Source organism: Urtica dioica, chromosome 5 (assembly GCF_054948205.1).
Source record: "Urtica dioica subsp. dioica isolate 48M chromosome 5, U.dioica_male_clone48M_v1_H2, whole genome shotgun sequence".
NCBI classification, from domain to species: domain Eukaryota; kingdom Viridiplantae; phylum Streptophyta; class Magnoliopsida; order Rosales; family Urticaceae; genus Urtica; species Urtica dioica.
The window spans coordinates 4,306,763-4,330,188 of NC_142760.1; the positions used below are offsets into that span (position 1 = coordinate 4,306,763).

General features: G+C 35.3%; 1 pseudogene; it reads left to right on the forward strand.

Moving 5' to 3' along the window:
- Positions 1-73: 73 nt before the first annotated feature.
- Positions 74-7,179, forward strand: LOC149394921 (uncharacterized; annotated as a pseudogene).
- Positions 7,180-23,426: the final 16,247 nt, after the last annotated feature.

Sequence of the window (23,426 nt, forward strand, 5' to 3'; positions counted from 1 at the left end):
ACGAAGGCCCATCGAAGACACCTTACACGCTTTTATAGAGGCTCAAGGGAAAACAAACCAAAGGTTTGAGGCAATGATCACGCAAGTGATGGAAGAGAACAAGGAGATCAAAAGCCAGGTCACTAACCTGATAAATACTTTGTCTGTTTCGGAGCGTGGCAAGCTTCCTTCACAAACACAGTCAAACTCGAAGGGAATTCACTTGGCACAAACCTCAGACTCCAAGTTCAAGGAGGTAAATGCCATCACTACTCGAGCTGGTACTGTAGTTGAGCCTCAACCAACAAAATCAACTACTTCCAAAAAGGACAATGACTCTGAAAAGGAACCCGCAATGATTCAAGTGCAAGCCCCATTTCCACAAGCTCTAAAATCTCAAGGGAAAGCACTAGAGAATCAAGGTGAGATCATCGAACATCTGCGACAAGTGAAGGTCAATCTTCCTCTGTTGGATGTGATCAAGCAAGTTCCGGCTTATGCCAAAGTACTTAAGGATCTATGCACCGTAAAGCGACGACACCATGTCAAGAAGACTGTGTTCCTAACAGAGCAAGTTAGTGCGGTAATTGAGCAGAAAACACCGCCGAAGTACAAAGATCCTGGTTGTCCCACAATCTCATGCTACATTGGGACACAACTTTTTGGCCAAGCACTACTAGACCTTGGTGCAAGCGTAAATCTAATGCCATATTCGATTTATTTACGTCTCGGACTTGGGGATATCAAACCTACTTCCATAGTGCTCCAACTGGCTGAGAGATCTGTGAAGAAGCCTCGGGGTATAATAGAGGATTTCTTGGTTCAAATTGATAAATTTTACTACCCCGTGGATTTTCTGATCTTGGATACGCATTTTGTGGTTGACGCCGAGTCAAAAATTCCAATCATCTTGGGAAGACCTTTTCTTGCAACAGCAAATGCCCTAATCAATTGTAGAAATGGCCTCAAGAAGATGACTTTTGGAAACATGACTATGGAGGTTAACATCTTCAACATTGCAAAGCAACCACATGATGAAGACGAGTCCGCCCACACCTACATGATAGACACACTCGTCGAAGAATCCAATCTTCTTCATGATTTTGAGTTTTTCGATCAAGATGAGACATCTAATCTTTCGGCAATAGTTGAAGACTCGCAAGATCGAAAAACTAAGTTTTGGCAACCACGCTTTGAAGAGCTACCGCAAGACAGAACAAAGCCTAAACCGTAAAATGAAGAGACCCCAAAACTCGAACTCGCTCAACTTCCCGGGGGTCTCAAACATAAATTTCTCTAGGAGTCGATGATACCTTCCCTTTTATCATATCGTCTAAACTCAATACTTCACAAGAGAAACATTTGATTGACACGTTACGTGAGCATAAAGAGGCGTTGGGTTAGACGATCGCCGATATCAAAGGTATCAACCCTTTAATTTGCTCCCATCACATTCATCTCGAAGAAGGGGCTATACCAAGACGAGACCCACAACGAAGACTGAATCCCACAATGAAAGAGGTTGTCAAGAAAGAAGTCTTGAAGTTTTGGATGCTGGTATCATATACCTAATCTCGGATAGCAAATGGGTTAGCCCGACACAAGTAGTCTCCAAGAAATCAGGAGTCACAGTTGTTGAGAATGAAAAGGGGGCCTTTGTTCCAACAAAGGTCGTGACGGGTTGGCGTATGTGCATTGACTATCGAAAGCTTAACGCCGCCACCCGTAAGAACCACTTTCCTCTTCCATTCATCGATCAGATTCTAGAGCGAGTCGCGGGTCATCCTTTCTATTGCTTTCTTGATGGTTATTCAGGCTACTATCAGATAGAGATTGCTTTAGAGGACCAGGATAAGACCACATTCACATGTCCTTTAGAACATTTGCTTTTCGGCGTATGCCGTTTGGCCTCTGCAATGCCCTCGCCACATTTCAAAGGTGCATGATGAGTATGTTCAGTAACATGGTCGAAAAATGTATGGAAGTATTCATGGATGATCTAACCATCTTTGGAGATTCATTTGATGCTTGCCTACCTACGAGTTGTTCTTCAAAGATGCATCGAGAAAGGTTTTGTGCTCAACTGGGAAAAGTGTCATTTCATGGTTTCATCTGGCATTGTTCTGGGGCACATTGTTTCTGAACAAGGAATTGAGGTTGATCAATCCAAAATTGAGTTCATTTCAAAGTTGCTGCCCCCAAAGACTGTGAAGGACATTCGTTCTTTTCTTGGGCATGCCGGATTCTATAGGAGGTTCATACATAATTTTTCAACTATATCTCGACCACTATGCAACCTCTTAGAATTGTGTGGATGCATTTCGTACTCTCGTCGCCAAGCTGACTTCTGCCCCTATCATTCAGCCACCTGATTGGAACTTACCATTTGAGATTATGTGCGATGCAAGTAATTTGCATTGGGGGCCGTTCTAGGTCAAAGGAGGGAGGGCAAGCCCTTTGTAGTGTACTATGCAAGCAAGGCACTCAATAGTGCCCAAATGAACTACACTACCACTGAAAAGAAATTGCTTGCTGTGGTGTTCGCACTTGAAAAGTTCCGTGCTTACCTGATTGGTTCACCTATCACGATTTTCACAGATCATGCAGCCCTTAAGTACCTTCTTTCCAAAAAGGATGCTAAGGCGCGTCTTATTAGGTGGATCCTTCTGTTGCAGGAATTTGATATAACGATCAAGGACAATAAATGAGTTGAGAATGTTGTGGCAGACCATTTGTCTCGGCTTGAGTTTAACCACTCCACCGAGGGTCCTACCATCAATGACAACTTCCCTGATGAACACCTTCTCATTGTCACCGAAATGCCATGGTATGCTCATATTGTTAACTATTTGGTGACAAATGAAGTCCCATCTAATTGGAGTGCCTAAGATAAACGCAAGTTTCTGGTCGAGGTTGGGAAGTTCTACTATGATGATCCATATCTCTACAAGTATTGTCCCGACCAGATCATGAGACGATGCATTCCAGATGATGAGGTGTCCAGTGTCTTGAACTTTTGCCATAATGAAGCTTGTGGTGGTCATTTTCTGTGAAGAAGACTGCCGCGAAAATCTTACAGTGTGGTCTTTATTGGTATACTTTGTTCAAGGACACCGATCGTTATTGCCGTTCATGTAAGAGATGTCAGAAGTTGAGAGCCCTTTCTCGTCGTCACGTGATACCCTTGACCCCGATTCTTGTCATAGAAGTATTTGATTGTTGGGGGATATACTTCATGGGGCCATTTTCACCGTCTTCTGGCTACCTCTACATTCTGCTTGCTGTTGACTACGTCTCAAAATGGGTGGAAGCTGTACCGTGTCGTACCAATGATAATGCACCAGTCATAAAGTTCTTAAAAGAGAATGTGTTATCAAGGTTTGGTACCCCTCGTGCAATCATCAGTGATCAAGGTACTCATTTTTGCAACCGATCTTTCAAGGCATTGATGTAAAAGTATGGGGTAATCCACAAGGTTTCAACGGCCTACCACCCACAGACAAACGGACAGGCTGAGCTTGCTAATAGGGAGATCAAACTGATCTTGGAAAAGACGATCAACCCAGATCGCAAAGATTGGTCTTTACTGACTGACGCACTCTGGGCATATCGGACCGCTTACAAATCCCCCTCGGGATGTCTCCCTATAGGCTAGTTTATGGAAAGGCTTGTCATCTACCTGTCGAGTTGGAACACAAAGCATATTGGGCCACCAAAGCCCTAAACTTTGATATCGGTGCAGCAAGCATTAACAGAAAGCTCCAATTGGTCGAATTAGAGGAGCTACGAAACGACGCGTACGACAACTCAAAGTTCTACAAGGCAAGAATGAAAGCGGCTCATGACAAGCAAATATCGAGAAAGAATTTTGAGCCAAATCAGCGAGTTCGTCTTTATGACTCCCGTCTGCATCCCCACCTTGGGAAGTTGAGGTCCCTGTGGACTGGCCCATATGTAGTTCAAAGAGTATCTCCCCACAGAGCTGTTGAAATTCAAGATCCAAGCGATGGGAGAACATTCAAAGTCAATGGCCAGCGATTGAAGCACTATGTTGAGCGGTTGCCCAAGCCTGAAGAGATCACTCTAATGGCTCCGGTATACCCGTCCAAGTAGTCTTCTTGTACCTCATTGTATCCTTTTGTAGTATACTTTTCTTTTCTTTTTATTATTATTATTTTTCTTTTTTTAGTTATCATTTTGCGCATTCTCAGATATTCACACACATGATGAGCTGTTTCTAGTGTTGGTCGTTGCCCAGGTGTACTATGATCCTTACTCTTTTCATTTTCTATCTTTTTTGACATTGAGGACACTGTCTGATTTTGGTTGGGGTGGTTGCTAACTCATTCATGCTTAGAGCTAGTCTTTTGCATTCATGCTTAGATATAGTCTCCGTTTGTGAAAATGTTTATGCTTTTGCCTGAATATGAGATTGATTAGGTTATTCTGCATCAACTTTTGCTATCTTCATTGTTAGGAAATGACTTTCAGAGTTTGTGTGTGTGTTCGTACTAAACCCTCGTGGTACCATGGTATTTGATACATTTTAGCCGAGATAAACCTTCATGTTTAGGCACAACATTTTTCATGAGAGTAAGTGAGATGAGAAAACAGCTTGCGAACTTTCATTGATTATTTGAATTGGTTTAGTCACTGCTTAGAGCTTCTCTACATGGTTGGTGGTTTGTTTGGATATTTTGTGAGACAATTCTTGATTAAACATGGATACTTGATTCTTAGTTACAAATCTCTTTTATAAATGTACAAAAGATTATCTTAACGTTTTACATTCTTGTAAAATGATGCAATACTTTTTTTATAGTTACAAATCTCTTTTATAAATGTATACTATTATCAGTAATCTCAGTATATGTATAGAAACTAATTTGTTTGTGGTTAAATACTTTACGGAATACTTTTTTGTTCGCGGTTTATCCACTTGGTAACAATATGCCGAATGGGATATCATTAAAGTTAGTCAAATATACCGCAGTATAACTTAAGTGATATGCGGGTTAATTAGAGGTGCAACGCAAGTGCAGTAACTAGTATTTCAAAATTTATGAAAAATGTTAAAAAGGTTATTGACACCTAATACTTACATTATTTTAATTTTTAAATTTTTGTGCTATTTCACTCAAATTTAAACAAATTCTAACTATATTATAAATTTGTTTCAACAAACTATTTAGACTACCAGAATTTTAAAGGACGAATGGGAAACTTAATATGTTTGAAAGAAAAGAGGAGAGGAAACTGTATTTGATATATATTTTTTTCTCTTTGAATGACCAGCATATCATTAGGCACCAAGGCTAAACCAAAGTGAATTTGATACGATGTATATTTGTTACATTATTCGCCTTAGACTTTCCTTAGAGTTATTGGGTCAAAACATGTAAACATAGCCTACAAAGAGTTATTGGGCGTCATATCCCAACAGAGTAAGTTCTAGGAATTATTTGGTGCATGTGCATATCAAAGTTTATTCCACAAATATGAATCAAGTTTTTGTAAATCTCATGACAGTTTTTTTCAAATTGTACCCATTAATTTTCTTACTGTAAAAGCTTTTTAATATAACTTTGATTACGTTTCAATTTCATTTTGGATAAGAGTTTCCAAGCTTCAATGTAAATTTTGATATTTATAGAAGTTTTTGAAATTCGATATTCTAAGAAATAAGAATGAACATTAAGATAGCTGTATATGGAGAATTTCCCAAACAAAGTCAGAACATTAAAGAATGTATAACCTAATGATAGCAATCGAATATTAAAGTCATGTAGCTTCGAAGTTCAACTATGGATAATATTGTGAAAAAAAATATGAAATAAGCAATGACTTAAATTTATAAAAAGCAATTAGGTCAATAGCTCAATAATCCATCCTTTTTTAATAAATAGTCAAAGTTTCATTTTATTAATAAAATAGCCCATCAAACCAAAGTTAATTAAATTATTATTTAGTTAATGAAATTAACTATTCAATTAATTTAATTTACTGAACAGTTAATTTTCTTAATAAAATGAAACTTTGACTATATCCTTAAAAGAGCTAGAGGATTAGCTAGTTGCAACAAATACTTGAATTTATAATCCAATTATTCAAGATTAAAAATATTTTAATGCATGCGTATGTCGAGTCTTGCTTGAATCTGTGTTATTTTTTAAAAATTTCGGTTAGAATTTTAACGTGGGGGATTTGAATGAGCTATATGCTTAACTCTCCCTTATATTGTCTCCTATTGTAAAATTTTGGGATAATTAATGTATTAATTTGTAAAAATTTAAAATACTTACATAATTTAAAAGTGAGTCTAATATTTATAAAAATTTAAATTAATGTTAAGGTATAATATTCCTAATATTGAATAGCGGGTATTATTTATAGAATTAAAAATTAAAAAAAGGCGGGCAAAAGAACTAGTCCAAACAGCCAATGTCATTTAAAATAATAGTCCAATTATTAATTTATTTGGGTAAATAGCCTAAACTCAAACCTAACATTAAAATATTCTAATTTTACCCTCCGAACAACGACATGGAGAAATTGATCAACGTCGATTCTGACATTCTTGTCGTCCACAAAAACAAAGATGAATCCGAAGACGACAAAGACATGGAGAAATTGCCAAACGCTTGAGATTCTCCTTCGGCTCATCGGAGTTATTAATCAAATTAACCTTCACAGTTAATCTGATTAATTATCATAGTTAATACGCGAAGAACTCGTGTCGAGGTTCGAGCGGCCAGATCGGCGCAACCGCTGGGACTCGCCATTGCTCGAGATCGTGGAAGGTCGTCATAGTTAATCAGATTTACCTTCACAGTTAATCCGATCAACTATCATAGTTAATCAGATCTTGGTTGTCATGGCGGAGAATTTTGAGGAGTGATTTCTTGAGTAGCTGCGATCGATAGTGTGAACAATGGCAGAGTTGGCGAAGAGAGAGAGCATTGCCTAGATAGGGTAACACATCGCCAACGAAATCGACATCTTTACGAATCGCTGGCAAAATTGTCTGAAGAAGGGGATTAGAGGAAGTCCGATCGATCTCACGATCATAGACAGTCTAATTGTTAGTCTTCGGACCAATGATTGATCGACAGGATGTTTGAGAGGATGGCTCCGGAGACTGGACAGATCGGGAGCACCGTGACTACCATGAACGCCGTCATGCTGTACCGGAGGACTTAGATTATCTCTCTTAGGATCTCGAGAGCGTTCATTGAGCGATAATCCTTGCTTCTTGCACCGCCTTATCTCTGATCGTATGGCTCGAGCTTGAACCCTAGCCCATATCTCCTCAGGTGATCAAGCCTCACGATTCTCATGGAATTCGTATCCGATGTCTCCATTTTTTTCCACCTTTCAATCGGACCATTTCGCTAGGAATGAGGTCAAAAGAGGGCTTTTTGGTATCTCTAATTAACAGTTGGCAATTTACCTAAAAAAATTGATATTTTGCTATTATTTTGAAGGACCCCTCATTAACTGGCTATTATGTTACAAATCTCATTAACAAATAGGATACAATTATCATTGTTTACTATAAAATTAAATTAGTTAGGATTGGACATATGATATGCGTAGAATCTCAACGCTAAAAAAATTTACCTAATTATGATTCTTGAATCCAACTCACATTGGGTTGAAAATTAAAATAATCATGGGAAAGGACGTGTGTTGCATTGTTCCCCCTTGCAAGGAATGAATTTGAATCAACTTCCTCCAAACTCCAAGAGATGAGCATGAATATCAGCCATCACAGCCTCGATGACTATCGGGGGGATCTCATATGCAACCGCTTTTACCGCCAACATGTTATTACTATCTGATCTACTTTGATGTTGTCTCAGCGATGCGTTAAATATTCATGTCGCATATATGCAAACGAGAATGTTTCTAGCTTGTCAAATCATAAACGATGCGATCAACACAAAATTCCTTCTCCATTTTGGTTAGATTTTCCTGAATACGATTGACAACTTCTATCGGATGGTGATTCTTACCCAAGCTAAAGACTCACCACAACCATGTGCTCTTGGGGATAAAAAGAGTGTACAAAGGAAGTGTGACGACCCGACTTTTCGGACCGTTTACTTTTTAAAAACTTATGAAAATTTTAGGTAATTTTTTTTTAAACATAACTTAAAATATAAAGTTTGAAACTCATGACCTAAAAATAAATTTTCATTTAAAACTTGATGAACGAAAACAACCGAAAATTCGAAGTTGCATAATCGAAAATTAAAACCCAAGGATACCATTGTAAATAAATACCATCAATAAAATCGTAACCTTTAACGGAATTGAAAAAAATAACTTAAACCATGAAAAATAAAACCTTGAGTTTGGATTATTGAAAAAAAGCTAAAAGCAAAGCGGAAGTCTTTTATTTTCGAAAGCGGCAACCATAACCCAACCCTCTCGCCATCGTCGCCGCTGATCTACCATCCTCACTTGCTCATAGGTTGTTTACCTACAACACGGACGGATATACAAAGGTGAGCTAACGCTCAGCGAGAACAACTATACTCACAAAACAAGAGCAATAAATATGCATAACCAGTTATTAGTATTTCACTTGCTAAATGGTGACACATGATATCGAAAAGTAAAATCTGACGTATTTTAATTCAGGGTCCCCTAGAGTAGTCGTACCAATTTCAGTGTACACTTTGGTAACGAACTATGGGGCTGCAACCTCCCATAGAACGATCCATCTATCTGATAAACTTGTGAGGAAATTCTCTAGGTGAGCCCTTGATTCGGCTCGAGAAGATCCTCTAATTACCTCCTTGGATCGAGGCGGTACGACCCTCTTATTTACTTGTTAATCTTATAGCTTGATTACGTCAAATGCAAGAATAACATAATTTATCGACATACTTGATAGCATGCTTAGAATAAGAACATACTGTAGACATCATGCCTAAGTGACTCATAACATATCATAAACACATGAATCATAACATATCATCATATCACACATATCAAAACAATCAAACATATAAAGTCACATAATACAACTAAAACAGATTGCATAGTCGTTAATTTTATTTTTGAACAAATCCATGTTGTAGTGAGATTATTCTCACATTCGCTTCAGAAATCACGACCGTTGGTCGAGGACGGCTCGGGAAAACTAAACGGGTCGGAAAAGCTACGCAGATCGACCTAATCGATGGGAAAATATTATTAAGCTACTGTTGATGAAGTTCTAAAGACAACTAAGGTTCTGGAAATTTTCAAAAATGACTTTCAAAGTGAAATTACCAAAATACCGTTGGCTATTAGGGTTTCGGTGAAAAACTAAAACTCTGAAAAAAAAAAACAAAACTTCTATAAAAATTCAAGTACGTATAAAACATAATTTTGATCACTTTTTTTAAAGGCACCACGGCCAAAATAATTTTTTAACTATTTATTAAAAATAAAAGAAGTGCTAAAATCTAATTTAAAATTTTTGCCAAAAATTGATTGCGCACCGTTTTTAAAATAATCAGAAAATATTCTGTATTTCATAAAACTATTTTTCGATTAAAGCTTTAGATAGAAGACATTTAAACCTAACGTTTTCAAAAAGAATCAACGCAAAATCAAAATTTTTGAATCCACAGTAAGTATTTAAAGTCTGAAAATCGGAAATAGGTCTCAGGTCTGTGCACTGATTTGAAAATAATCGGAAAATATTCTGGATTTCATAAAAATATTTTTCGATTACACATTTAGATAGAAGACACTTAAAACTAACTTTTCAAAAAAGAATCAACGCAAAAACATACTTTTTGAAACCAGGACAAGCGTTTTAAGAAACCGTTTTCAAGGAATCCGAACCAGATAGAAAAAAAAGCATACCTAATTAGAGCTACGAATTTCCAAACAAAGAGAGGAATGAGGGAGGGAGAGCAGATAAGAAACATGAAAAGAAAAGGATGAGACGTTTATATATGGTTTAATTAAATCCTAAAAGCCCAAACCCTAAAAGCCTATACTGTGACAACTCGACTTTTCGGACCGTCTTACATATCTTACTTTTTAAACTTTCGAAAATCCTTTAGAAAACTTGGAGGAATTTTTTTTTTAAAAACATATCGCACAAAGGTGAACCAAAATTTTAAACATTTTAAAAAGAAACAAAAGCATTAAAAAAAAAATAGATTGCGTTTCAAAATATCTTGAGAAGTACTTAACCAAATATGAAAACTATGAGATACTCAATTTAAACCAACATACTAGAAAAATAAAACGTAATCCGTAAAATAACTTTAATGAACTAAAAAAAATCTTAACTTGTAGCGGAAGACTTATTTCTTAATAAAGAAAACAAAAACCTTGAAATTTATTTCTTAATAACTTGTAGCGGAAGACTTATTTCGTGAATGGAAACCATGACCCAACCCTCTCGCTATCGACGCCGCTAGTCCACCCTACTCAGCTCTTTGCGAGTTGTTTACCTACAACACAGACGCATATTTTTTTCGAAAAGATGAGCTTACGCTCAGCGAGAATAATATAAAGCTCACAAAAAAAAGTAATGCAATGCATGAACCGATTATTAGTATTTTAAAACTAAACGGTGACTTGATCTTTCTTTTCTTGATTCTATCAACTTTTAATTCGAGGTGCCCCTAGGGTAGTCATACCTATTTCAGTGATCATTTTGGAGACGAAGATATGGGGCTGCAAAGCCCACACTTCGCTCAATCTAGATAATAAACTTATTAGGGCCTCGGCCCGAGAAATTTCCCCATTTGAGCCTCGGCCCGAGAAATTCTCCATAATACCTCCGTAGCTCGAGGCGGTATGACTCCCTTGCTTAACTTTATCTTTTCACTTTGAATCTTACGTTACATACTGATATGACATGAGCACAAAAACGTGACTAGAATAAAACATGTATCTCAAATCTACTTTAACATACCACCACATGGCATACAACACATAAATCACATACTACTTCAACTAGTCACGCAATCAAATAACAAATCGCATACTCAAACATATAAATCTATAAATAATTCATATCATGAATAAACACTCATCAAATTTATTTTGAACTAATCTGTGTTGCAGTGAGATTATTCTCACCTGGATATCGTGAGTTACGATCGTAGATCGTCGAAGGAATTGTACGCTATAAGAGAATTGGAACCTAATCGGAATAAAAGACTATTGGGATCAGCTTAGAAATTATTCAAGACATATTTTAGGTTCTGGAAATTTCATAAACGAGATTAGACGCAAAATTACTAAAATACCCTTGGCTATTAGGGTTTCGGGGAAAAAAAAACTAACATTCTGGAAAATTCTGGAAAAATTCTAGAAAATCTTAAATAATATTTTAAAAATAAAACTCTGAATCGACAAAGTCAGAATTAGTTTTTAAATTTGCGAAAAGACAAAAATAACGAAATACTAAAATCTTAGGATTTACTTTGGAAAAATCATGATCTGCGCAATTAATTTGTAATGCTTGTAAAACAGATCAAAATTATCCGAAAATTATGAAATTAATTTTTTTTATAGCTGACATACGTAAATAAACGTTACAAGAAGAATTGCATTAAAACAATCAACGTAACTGAATTGGTAAGCGTCTAAAAATTGATTTTGAAAATTTGTCAAAACTGTAAAACTGGTACGCGCACTGATCGGACTTTAATCAGAAAATATTCTGTATTTTATAAACATATTATTCGATTGAACATTTAAACAGAGGACATCTAGATCTAACATTTCCAAGAAGAATCAACGCAAAATAATAAATAATAAACCGTAGTGAGCGTATTAAAAACGTTTTTGATTTAATCCGAACCAAAAACCACTTTGTAAAATATTTGTTAAAAGAAAACAAAAGTAAAAACCATAAGATTCTATATAGGATAAAAATGGTACACTATTTTACCTTGATTAGGATGAAGAGAAACACCTCTTTAAAACTTTAGACTCTAGACAAGATAGATCTAATAGTATTTGATGGCTAAGGTTTATATTTGTGGTAGAGGGAAAATGAATAGAGAAATAGGTGAAGAGGGGGAGAGATACGGCTCAGAGAAAAAATGACAAAGCGTCTACCAAATTAAAACCCTAATTGAAACAATTTTCTCTTATAACCTACGTTTTTTTTTTTTTTTTCCTTTTTGCCCAAAAAAAACTGGAAAACTTCGTTCATTTAAGAAACAGATTACAACTGTGCATATATAATAATATATAATATAATATATTATATATGTATTTATATATTATCGGTTATACACTGCTACGTACAATAAAAACACACCTTACTTAACTACTATATAAAATATTATATAACCTACGCATATATAACCTACAACGCATGCCATTTATTAAAAAAAAATTATAACCTATGTATCATATATATTCCAAATATAACACATATTATGTCTGTATAGTACACATATAACATTTATAGAATATATAATACACATATAACATATAAAACATATATTCCATTGGCTTTTTTTTTATTCTCACTCATAATATACATATCTTTATATTAGCATAATATATTTATATATCTGTATATATAAAACTCAGCATATTTTCTTTGGATTAAAAACAAGTAAAAAATTAAAGAAAGTTATAATGCATTTTACATATCTTAAATTAAATTTTCAAAGCGAAATATGAACATTTTAAATCATTAATAGTTTAGATTTTTTGTTTTATTGGGGTTTCACAATCTCCCCTACTTATTAGAATTTTCGTCCCGAAAATTACTAGAAGTCGGGTAGACCATTAAAACTCTTACTTGAACATACTAAGTCCTTCTAAGAAAAACTCGAGATATCGAGTTTCAAAGTCTACTACTCATTTTCAAGATAACATCGAAAAATTTCATGTCTACGACGATGAAATCAATCTTTAACTCTTTATCACTAATTATTATAGGTACTATTTTAAATAGTACAAAGATAATAAATAAAACTTTACCAGACGGCAAGACCGTCTTGAAAACTTTATAGTTTTCTCTATTATATCACATGATTTCCTAGCTAACTCTAAGAAAATAAAGGAGTGTGTAGCATCGGAGTCAAACAAAACAAAGACGTCATAACGGACTAAGAGAAGCTAACCTGCTACTACATTCGAGGTGCTGGCAAGGGCATCAGCATTGGTATAGGCATAAATGCGATCTTGAGGTGGTGGTGGTGTCTGAGTGTTTGGTGATGCTTCTAGTCGACCTTGGAAAATCGGTGGCCCTTCGAGTGTACCTTGCATGAAGTTGAGTCGCCCATCACGATCATTTTGCTTGTTCTGGACAATGTTTTGCTTAGGACAATCTTTGATGAAGTGTCCTAGCTGACCACACTTAAAACACGACATATTGCCCATCTTACATTCTCCTGGGTGCATCCTCCCACATGTGTTGCACTTCGGAAAGGATACGTTCTCCGTCTTGACTTTGTAATTTGCATTATTACCATTTTCAGGATAGCTCATCTTCCTCCCGTTTTCATTCTCGAGGTATTGCGCTTTGCCAACTTGGTCGTTGAGGAGAAGCTGACCGGCCTTCCTATTGTTATCTAGTCCTCTATTTTGAGTTATCTCTTCCTTCCTTGCCTTGATATACTGGTCTCGCTCCTCCTTCACTTGAATTAAATGGTATTCAGCACGCATTGCACGTTCAAGACAGTCTGCAATAGTGAATGGTGGATGACTTCCACTATCAATAGCTAGAGCCAGTTCCGGTCGGAACATTCCCATCATCCTTCGAACTCTTTCTGACTCGGTCGGAACCAAGTGAGGGCATAGTCTTGCCAGCTGGTTGAACTTTCTCACAGCTTCAGTCACAGTCATCGTGCCTTGCTTTAACTTTGTAAACTCCTTTTGTTGAGTGTTCATCGCGCGCATGTTGAAATACTTACTGTTGAACTCCTCGATGAAGTCGTCCCAAGACATAGCGCGTGTGTCTCTTCTAGCTGCTACCGTCTCCCACCGGTATCGTGCATCCTTCTTCAGAACAAAAGATGCGCATATGACCTTCTCAATTTCCGAGATATTCATGAAGTTGAAGATTTTCTTCATCTCTGACATCCACTCATCGGCCCCTAACGGATCAGCCGATCCTTCAAAATCTGGAGCTCTCATCCTCCTGAACCTTTCGAAAAGATCATCAGCCACAACAACTTGGCTCATCTGAGGTACGCCTTGAGGAGGTGCTGGTGGTGCTTGTTGATCATCTCCCACATTTCCATTCACTTGTGGGAGGTGGTTCCTCAACTCTTGTATCTCCGCTTCTTGAGCTTCGATACGTTGCAGTAATGTAGTAACGAGCACCGCAAGATCTGGTTGGGCCGCTGGCTGAGGTGCGGGGGCTGGACCATCGGGATTCACTGCTGCTCCTTGTTGTTCGGGAAACGGAGCGGCATGATGATCATCTTGCATTGGGACATCGACAACTCTGCCTCTTCCCCTACCTCGGCCTCGTGGCCTTCCTCTACCTCGTCCACGAGCAGCTTGAACGTTTTCCATCTAAGAAAAAAAATTACGACTAAGATATATAAAAAAAAGTACTAACTTACTTGAGTAGGGGGAAGCCGTGCGATCGATAGCGAAGGGGGTCGTAGGTTCGTTGCTCTGATACCAACTGTGACAACCCGACTTTTCGGACCGTCTTACTTATCTTACTTTTTAAACTTTCGAAAATCCTTTAGAAAACTTGGAGGAATTTTTTTTTTAAAAACATATCACACAAAGGTGAACCAAAATTTTAAACATTTTAAAAAGAAACAAAAGCATTAAAAAAATAGATTGCGTTTCAAAATATCTTGAGAAGTACTTAACCAAATATGAAAACTATGAGATACTCAATTTAAACCAACATACTAGAAAAATAAAACGTAATCCATAAAATAACTTTAATGAACTAAAAAAAATCTTAACTTGTAGCGGAAGACTTATTTCTTAATAAAGAAAACAAAAACCTTGAAATTTATTTCTTAATAACTTGTAGCGGAAGACTTATTTCGTGAATGGAAACCATGACCCAACCCTCTCGCTATCGACGCCGCTAGTCCACCCTACTCAGCTCTTTGCGAGTTGTTTACCTACAACACAGACGCATATTTTTTTCGAAAAGATGAGCTTACGCTCAGCGAGAATAATATAAAGCTCACAAAAAAAAGTAATGCAATGCATGAACCGATTATTAGTATTTTAAAACTAAACGGTGACTTGATCTTTCTTTTCTTGATTCTATCAACTTTTAATTCGGGGTGCCCCTAGGGTAGTCATACCTATTTCAGTGATCATTTTAGAGACGAAGATATGGGGTTGCAAAGCCCACACTTCGCTCAATCTAGCTAATCAACTTATTAGGGCCTCGGCCCGAGAAATTTCCCCATTTGAGCCTCGGCCCGAGAAATTCTCCATAATACCTCCGTAGCTCGAGGCGGTATGACTCCCTTGCTTAACTTTATCTTTTCACTTTGAATCTTACGTTACATACTGATATGACATGAGCACAAAAACGTGACTAGAATAAAACATGTATCTCAAATCTACTTTAACATACCACCACATGGCATACAACACATAAATCACATACTACTTCAACTAGTCACGCAATCAAATAACAAATCGCATAATCAAACATATAAATCTATAAACAATTCATATCATGAATAAACACTCATCAAATTTATTTTGAACTAATCTGTGTTGCAGTGAGATTATTCTCACCTGGATATCGTGAGTTACGATCGTAGATCGTCGAAGGAATTGTACGCTCTAAGAGAATTGGAACCTAATCGGAATAAAAGACTATTGGGATCAGCAGAGAAAATTATTCAAGACATATTTTAGGTTCTGGAAATTTCAGAAACGAGATTAGACGCAAAATTACTAAAATACCCTTGGCTATTAGGGTTTCGGGGAAAAAAACTAACATTCTGGAAAATTCTGGAAAAATTCTAGAAAATCTGGAATAATATTTTAAAAATAAAACTCTGAATCGAAAAAGTCAGAATTAGTTTTTAAATTTGCGAAAAGACAAAAATAACGAAATACTAAAATATTATGATTTACTTTGGAAAAATCCTGATCTGCGCAATTAATTTTTAATACTTGTAAAACAGATCAATGTGATCCGAAAATTATGAAATTAATTTTTTTTTATAGCTGACATACGTAAATAAACGTTACAAGAAGAATTGCATTAAAACAATCAACGTAACTGAATTGGTAAGCGTCTAAAAATTGATTTTGAAAATTTGTCAAAACTGTAAAACTGGTACGCGCACTGATCGGACTTTAATCAGAAAATATTCTGTATTTTATAAACATATTATTCGATTGAACATTTAAACAGAGGACATCTAGATCTAACATTTCCAAGAAGAATCAACGCAAAATAATAAATAATAAACCGTAGTGAGCGTATTAAAAACGATTTTGATTTAATCCGAACCAAAAACCACTTTGTAAAATATTTGTTAAAAGAAAACAAAAGTAAAAACCATAAGATTCTATATAGGATAAAAATGGTACACGATTTTACCTTGATTAGGATGAAGAGAAACACCTCTTTAAAACTTTAGACTCTAGACAAGATAGATCTAATAGTATTTGGTGGCTATGGTTTATATTTGTGGTAGAGGGAAAAGGAATAGAGAAATAGGTGAAGAGGGGGAGAGATACGGCTTAGAGAAAAAATGACAAAGCGTCTACCAAATTAAAACCCTAATTGAAACAATTTTCTCTTATAACCTACGTTTTTTTTTTTTCCTTTTTGCCCAAAAAAAACTGGAAAACTTCGTTCATTTAAGAAACAGATTACAACTGTGCATATATAATAATATATAATATAATATATTATATATGTATTTATATATTATCGGTTATACACTGCTATGTACAATAAAAAAACACCTTACTTAACTACTATATAAAATATTATATAACCTACGCATATATAACCTACAACGCATGCCATTTATTAAAAAAAAACTTATAACCTATGTATCATATATATTCCAAATATAACACATATTATGTCTGTATAGTACACATATAACATTTATAAAATATATAATACACATATAACATATAAAACATATATTCCATTGGCTTTTTTTTTTTATTATTCTCACTCATAATATACATATCTTTATATTAGCATAATATATTTATATATCTGTATATATAAAACTCAGCATATTTTCTTTGGATTAAAAACAAGTAAAAAATTAAAGAAAGTTATAATGCATTTTACATATCTTAAATTAAATTTTCAAAGCGAAATATGAACATTTTAAATCATTAATAGTTTAGATTTTTTTTTATTGGGGTTTCACATATACCCTAATCTTACTTTTATTCTTAATATATTAATAATAATTATTATTACTTTTATGATATATATATATATATAATGTATACATCCTGCGGAATAAAAGCTAAAAAGAATCGGCATACAACATATATATATATATATATATATATAATTCTATCAAAACAAAAGATATGTATATATAATATTATCATATATATATATTTATTGAAGCACTGCTAAAAAAAATAAAAAGAACTTCTAATAACTAATAATTATTTTGGGGTTTGACAGAAAGGGATCCCATCATGTAGAAGGCACCAAAAAAACACTTTTTTTAAGGGACAACAGGGTTCTAAAGGGGATTCCATAAGGAGTTTTGTGGCATTGATGATAAGCCGTCTCAAAGAAGAGGTATCGATGCGATAACAAGATTTGACAAGTTAGTTCTCAAACCGTTCAAAAGTGCCTTAATATCTTATCTTCGTTGCATTTAAAATCCATAGCGAAATCCCCAAATTTTCCCCAATCCCAATGTTTCGAGGTCGGCAAATCGGCTCAGCAACTCTCACCTCACGGCTTCCTAGATTCAGAACTGTGACGAATTTGATTGAGGATGGTTTATGAATTTAGTGGTCTTTGAAAAACCTCACTCGCTGACCATAGCAAATCTTCCAGTATGACCCCTTTTTTCGATGATCTTCCGAACCCTAAGGAGCGAACTTGTGGGAACCCGACTTTTCGAACCGTCTTACTTATCTTACTTTTTAAACTTTAGAAAATTCTTTAGAAAACTTGGAGAAATTAAAAAAAAAAAAAAAACCACATAAAATCAAGGCGAACTAAAATTTAAAGAGTTTAAAAAGAAACAAAAGCATTAAAGAAACATATAGATTCCATTTCAAAAACATCCTGAGAAGTACTTAACCAAAACTGAAAATATGAAATACCAATTTTAAACCAAACATAGTAGCAAAATAATCAAAGCTCAACCAAATTAGAAAAACTCTTTGAAACTTCATAACTTCGAAATTATTGAAAATAAAAACATTAAAATTTATTTATTAAAGACTTGTAGCGGAAGACTTATTCTGTAAATGAAAACCATAACCCAACCCTCTCGCTATCGACGCCGTTAGTCCGCCCTGCTCAGTTCCTTGCAAGTTGTTTACCTACAACACAAACATATATTTTTTTTCGAAGAAATGAAATTACGCTCAGCGAGAATAATATGAAGCTCACAAAATAAAAAAGTAATGCAATGCATGAAACGGTTATTAGTATTTTAAAACTAATTGGTGACTTGATCTTTCTTTTCTTGATTCTATTAACTTATAGTTCGGGGTGCCTCTTGGGTAGTCGTACCTATTTCAGTGCGCACTTTATGGCAAAGATATGGGGTTGCAAGATCCCACACTTCGCTCTATCTACTAAACATATTAGGGCCTCGCACCGAGAAATCTCCTCATTTGAGCCTCGGCCCGGGAAACTTCTTCTTGATACCTCTCGAGGCGGTACGGCTCCCTTACTTATCTTTATCTTTTCACTTTGAGAATTACGTTACATACAGATATGACATGCAAATAAAAACTTTCATGCATATGCTCATACAAAAACATGACTAAATAATAAAACATGTACATTCTCAAATCTACTTTAACTTAACACCACATAGTTTAACAAACATAAATCACTACTTTAAATTACATCTAATAAATAGCATGAACACATAACTTGCAAATCATATCTCACTTAAATATCAAACACAAAAGAACAAACACGCCATCAGATAGTAAAATACATACTTAAGTATATTAAACTATATATAAGACATGTCATAAATAATATGTTCATCAAATTTGTTTTTGAACTAATCTGCGTTGCAGTGAGATTATTCTCACTTATATATCGGAGGTTACGATCGTAGATCGTCGAAGGAATTTGACACTCAAAACGACTCAGAACCTAAAAGGGATAAAATGCTACCGGGGATCAGCTAAGGAAAGGATTCAAGACATACTTTAGGTTCTGGAAATTTTCCGAACGAGATTCGACGTGAAATTACGAAAATACCCTCGGCTATTAGGGTTTCGGGGAAAAATTAAAACTCTGGTAAAATTTTTGTAAAAATTTCAGTAACTATAAAACGTGATTCTGAGAACTTTTTGTGAAGGCACCACGGCCAAAAGAAAATCGGAACTATTTATTAATAATAAAACAAGTATAACATCTTACTTTACAAACTTGTGAAAAACTGGTCAGCGGATCGATCTTAAAATAATCAGAAAATATTATGGATAACATGAAAATATTTTTCGATTACATTTTTAATAATCATACATGTAAAAATAGCGTTTTAAAAAAGAATCAACGGAAAATAATATTTTTGCATTCAAAGTAAATGTTTTAAATTCTGAAAATCGGAAATAGGCCAGACCAGCGAATCAGATATGCGCACTGATTTGAAAATAATCGGAAAATATTATGTATTTCATAAAAATATTTTTCGATTAAGGATGTAGATAGAAGACATTTAAACCCAACTTTTCCAAAAATAATCGATGCAAAATAACGATTTTTGAAACCACAGTAAGCGTTTTAAGAAATAATTTTTATAGAATCTGAACCAGATAGAATGAATACATACCTATTTTTGTTTTCAAGGATTGAGTTGCCTAGAGCTAGGAATTTTCAAAGAAAGATGAACGGAAGAGAGAGGACTAAGAGAAAGCTTTAAAAAAAACAGATGTTATATATAGGGCTTGATTAAACCCTAGCCCAAACCTAAACCTACTTCTATTCTTAATATATTAATTATTATTATTATTATTATTATTATTATTATTATTATTATTATTATTATTATTATTATTATTATACGTGTATGTACAACCTAAGAATATTTCGCTGGGGAAGCAACAATGCTTAGGGCTGATATGTATCAAGAGAAGTCTAACGGAAAAATTGACTTCTCTTGACACGGGTTGAACCTGGAGGATCTTGATCACGAACTGACTATATCAATGGACACTCGTCACGATGAGTAAATATAAATCTAGTGTAAAGGAGAGTTCACTCTTAGCTTACAAAGTGGAGTATTTGACCAAGATTAAACGAATCGATGGAAAAAGAGAAATGACTAGTTCGTCTTTTTGATCGGATTTGTTAAGCTTCTATTACTAGGTCCTTAGTCCCCGATTCGGCTCTGATAAAGGCGGATAAGAACATTCGTATAATAATGTTTAACATTATTAATCTCACTTGTTGTAATTGTGATTGACAACATTAATTCTGGAAAACGGGTATTCGCAGAATTAAATAAATATTTATGGTAGAATTGTTTATTTATTGTTTGATCAAGTAAATAAATAATTATTAATTATTTGTTTATTGGTGGACCAAGTAAATAAATGATTAATTGGGTTTTAAGCAATTGGACCTTGCACAAAATATGAAAATTGGATTTGGGAATTTTGGCATGGGAGTTGCGCAAATTCCCCTTGGCATAAAGGAGAGAAAATAATATAAGATATTGTCCTATATTTTCTCCTTATTTAAATGAAAGTATTTAGGAGAATATATGAGAATATATTTAAAGGAAAATAATATATTCTCCTTTATTCTCTCACTAAATAAAATATTCTCTATTTAAATAGAGAATAATATCCCATAGATATTGATCTGATGGATGAGAGAAAAAGTAGGATTCACTTGTTGAGATCCAATGGCCTAGATTTAATCCACCAGTGTGAACACAATAAAAGGAAATAAAATATTCTGGAAGATTCCATGAATATCTCCTTTTACTACTATAAATAGGGGTTCATGAGAAGGCAAAAATTTAAGCAATTTCTTTGAGAAAAATTCGTGCATTGCAGCCTCCCTTGGCCGTGCACTTCTGCATCTCCTCCCCCTCGGAAATTCGTTTCCATTCTTAGTAAAATAAGAGAGAGATCTCGAAACACCTAGTTTCGTGATCTAGTGAGATAAAGACTGTGCACACTCATCTTTCTTATTCGTCTCGGAGATTACGTTTCGGAAGACTAAGGTGTCATCCTCGAGTCCTTCATCAAGACGACGCAAGGAGTACGCGATTGGTTTAGGAGCGTTCTGTAGCTGAACCGAAAATCAATGTAAGTATTCGTTTTGTTTTGCTCAAATCGGTTGCTTGATAAATATGCTCTCGTGAATTAAATTAATTAAACATAACTAGATCTTGTTAATTATAACCATAATTTAATTAGCTTATGATCAGCATAGTTAATTATTTTTCCGCATTAATATGGTTATATGGTGGAATCATCTCAAACGAGGCATATCAGAGCGATTGTTCGTGTCTGATACGCGCGTGATTCACCAACAAGTGGTATCAGAGCTAGATGTTATGATTAATTAATCGATTCATTCTTGTAATTAATTTAAATATGGTTTGAATGAAATTATATATGGATGTGAATTTCATGCAATTCAATATATGATATGTGGATTGTGATTCGTGGTTTGATCGTAGAATATTTGATTCTCGCTTTTCTAGATTTTTTGTAAACCCGAAATTCAAAGGGTATAGGGTTTATGTAATTATACTTATTATTGTTGTAATCCGATGGTGCGACGTTCTTGATCACGACGATCGGCGAGAGACGGACACACAATGTAGAAGCATGACGAACGAAGAAAGCCTCCACGACTACGCCACAAGAAAACGTGTCACAAAATTTTGTGACAAGTCTCGGCCGTCCTCTTGGTGCCGGGCCGCGCCCTCGTGGCGGCGGTGGTCCGGTGAGCCTCAAGTCTAATCTTGACCTAGGTTAAGATTAGAGGATTCGTCTGGGCCTCAGCCCGAAAACCCTAGTGGGCCCTCGGGCCCACTCATTAAAAAAAAATTACTGAAAAAAAAAATTAAGTTTTTAAATGTTTGATATTGATTTATTTTTTCTAAGGGACATAAGAATGGGCCCAATTGAATCCATGGGCCAATATGATTGGGCTCATCTTGATTTACTTTATAGAATCAAATAGGAAACGATCAATCCGAATCAAACCATTCTTGCATGCCCTTGCTTGTTTATTTAATTACTATGTCATGCTTGTATGCTATAACTTAGATCATGTATCGTATGTTTATGGTTGTCATGGGCTTTCATTCATTAAAATTGTCTAATTGGATTAGGATAGTTAATTAATGAATGAGTTGAACGGATCGGAGAGCTCTGTCACCAAGCCGATAAGAGGCTAAGCTGAGAGGTACTTAAGAAGACCTAGTGTCTCACCTTCTCTACTGGGAGCTTTTCCGTGATGGAATACTTTTAGGATAATCAAGACTAGATGTCATGAATTCCTAATCACTAAGCTATATCGAAACATCTGTTTTTAAAGGGTAGCTTAGAAACACTCGAGTTTTTAATATGACTTAGTTAACTCGAGTGGATAACCTAGATTAAAGTTAATGCTAGAAAAATTAAAATACTTAAAGTATATTGAGTCGTAGGTCTCCAACATTGACACAACACCGTGAGGATGAAAAATCCTCTCGTTACCGGCGGTTTTCTAAACATGGTGGTCAGTTCCATTCGGAAGGGCTTTTCTGATTCCAATACCAAGGTTGTGTCTCTGACGATAGGTGGGAGGGTTGATCTCTGCGTGTACTAGTTACGCTAGTGCGTATGAGCTAGATTTCTTTCACTGAAATGTTGGGTTGACTCATGCATGAACCAACCGGTGGTTGCTCATGTGGCCAAATATTCCTATAAAAGAACCAACCGGTGCATGTACTATGATTGCTCACTAATCTGAGATGGTTCTCGTTTTCACTAGGTGCACTCTGTTACGTCACCAGAGTGAAACGGACTGTGGCTATTAGTTGAATTACCTTGGAATATAAAAACTGGGTTCTTTTGATTAGTATTTTATCTCGTGCATGTTTGCATTATAGTTTTTATTTCCTAAATTATATTGATAGTTGTTTCTTTTCATATTGCTAGTAAATGTACTTTTATGTTTTTAGTAATCATGTCGAACCCTATTATGGTCCTGTTGTCGAAAGACGTCCTGACATGAGATAACTTCCCTAAGTGGAAGTCGAATCTCAACATTGTGCTTGTGAGTGAAATCATTCGCTTTATCCTCACTGAAGACAAATGGAGGA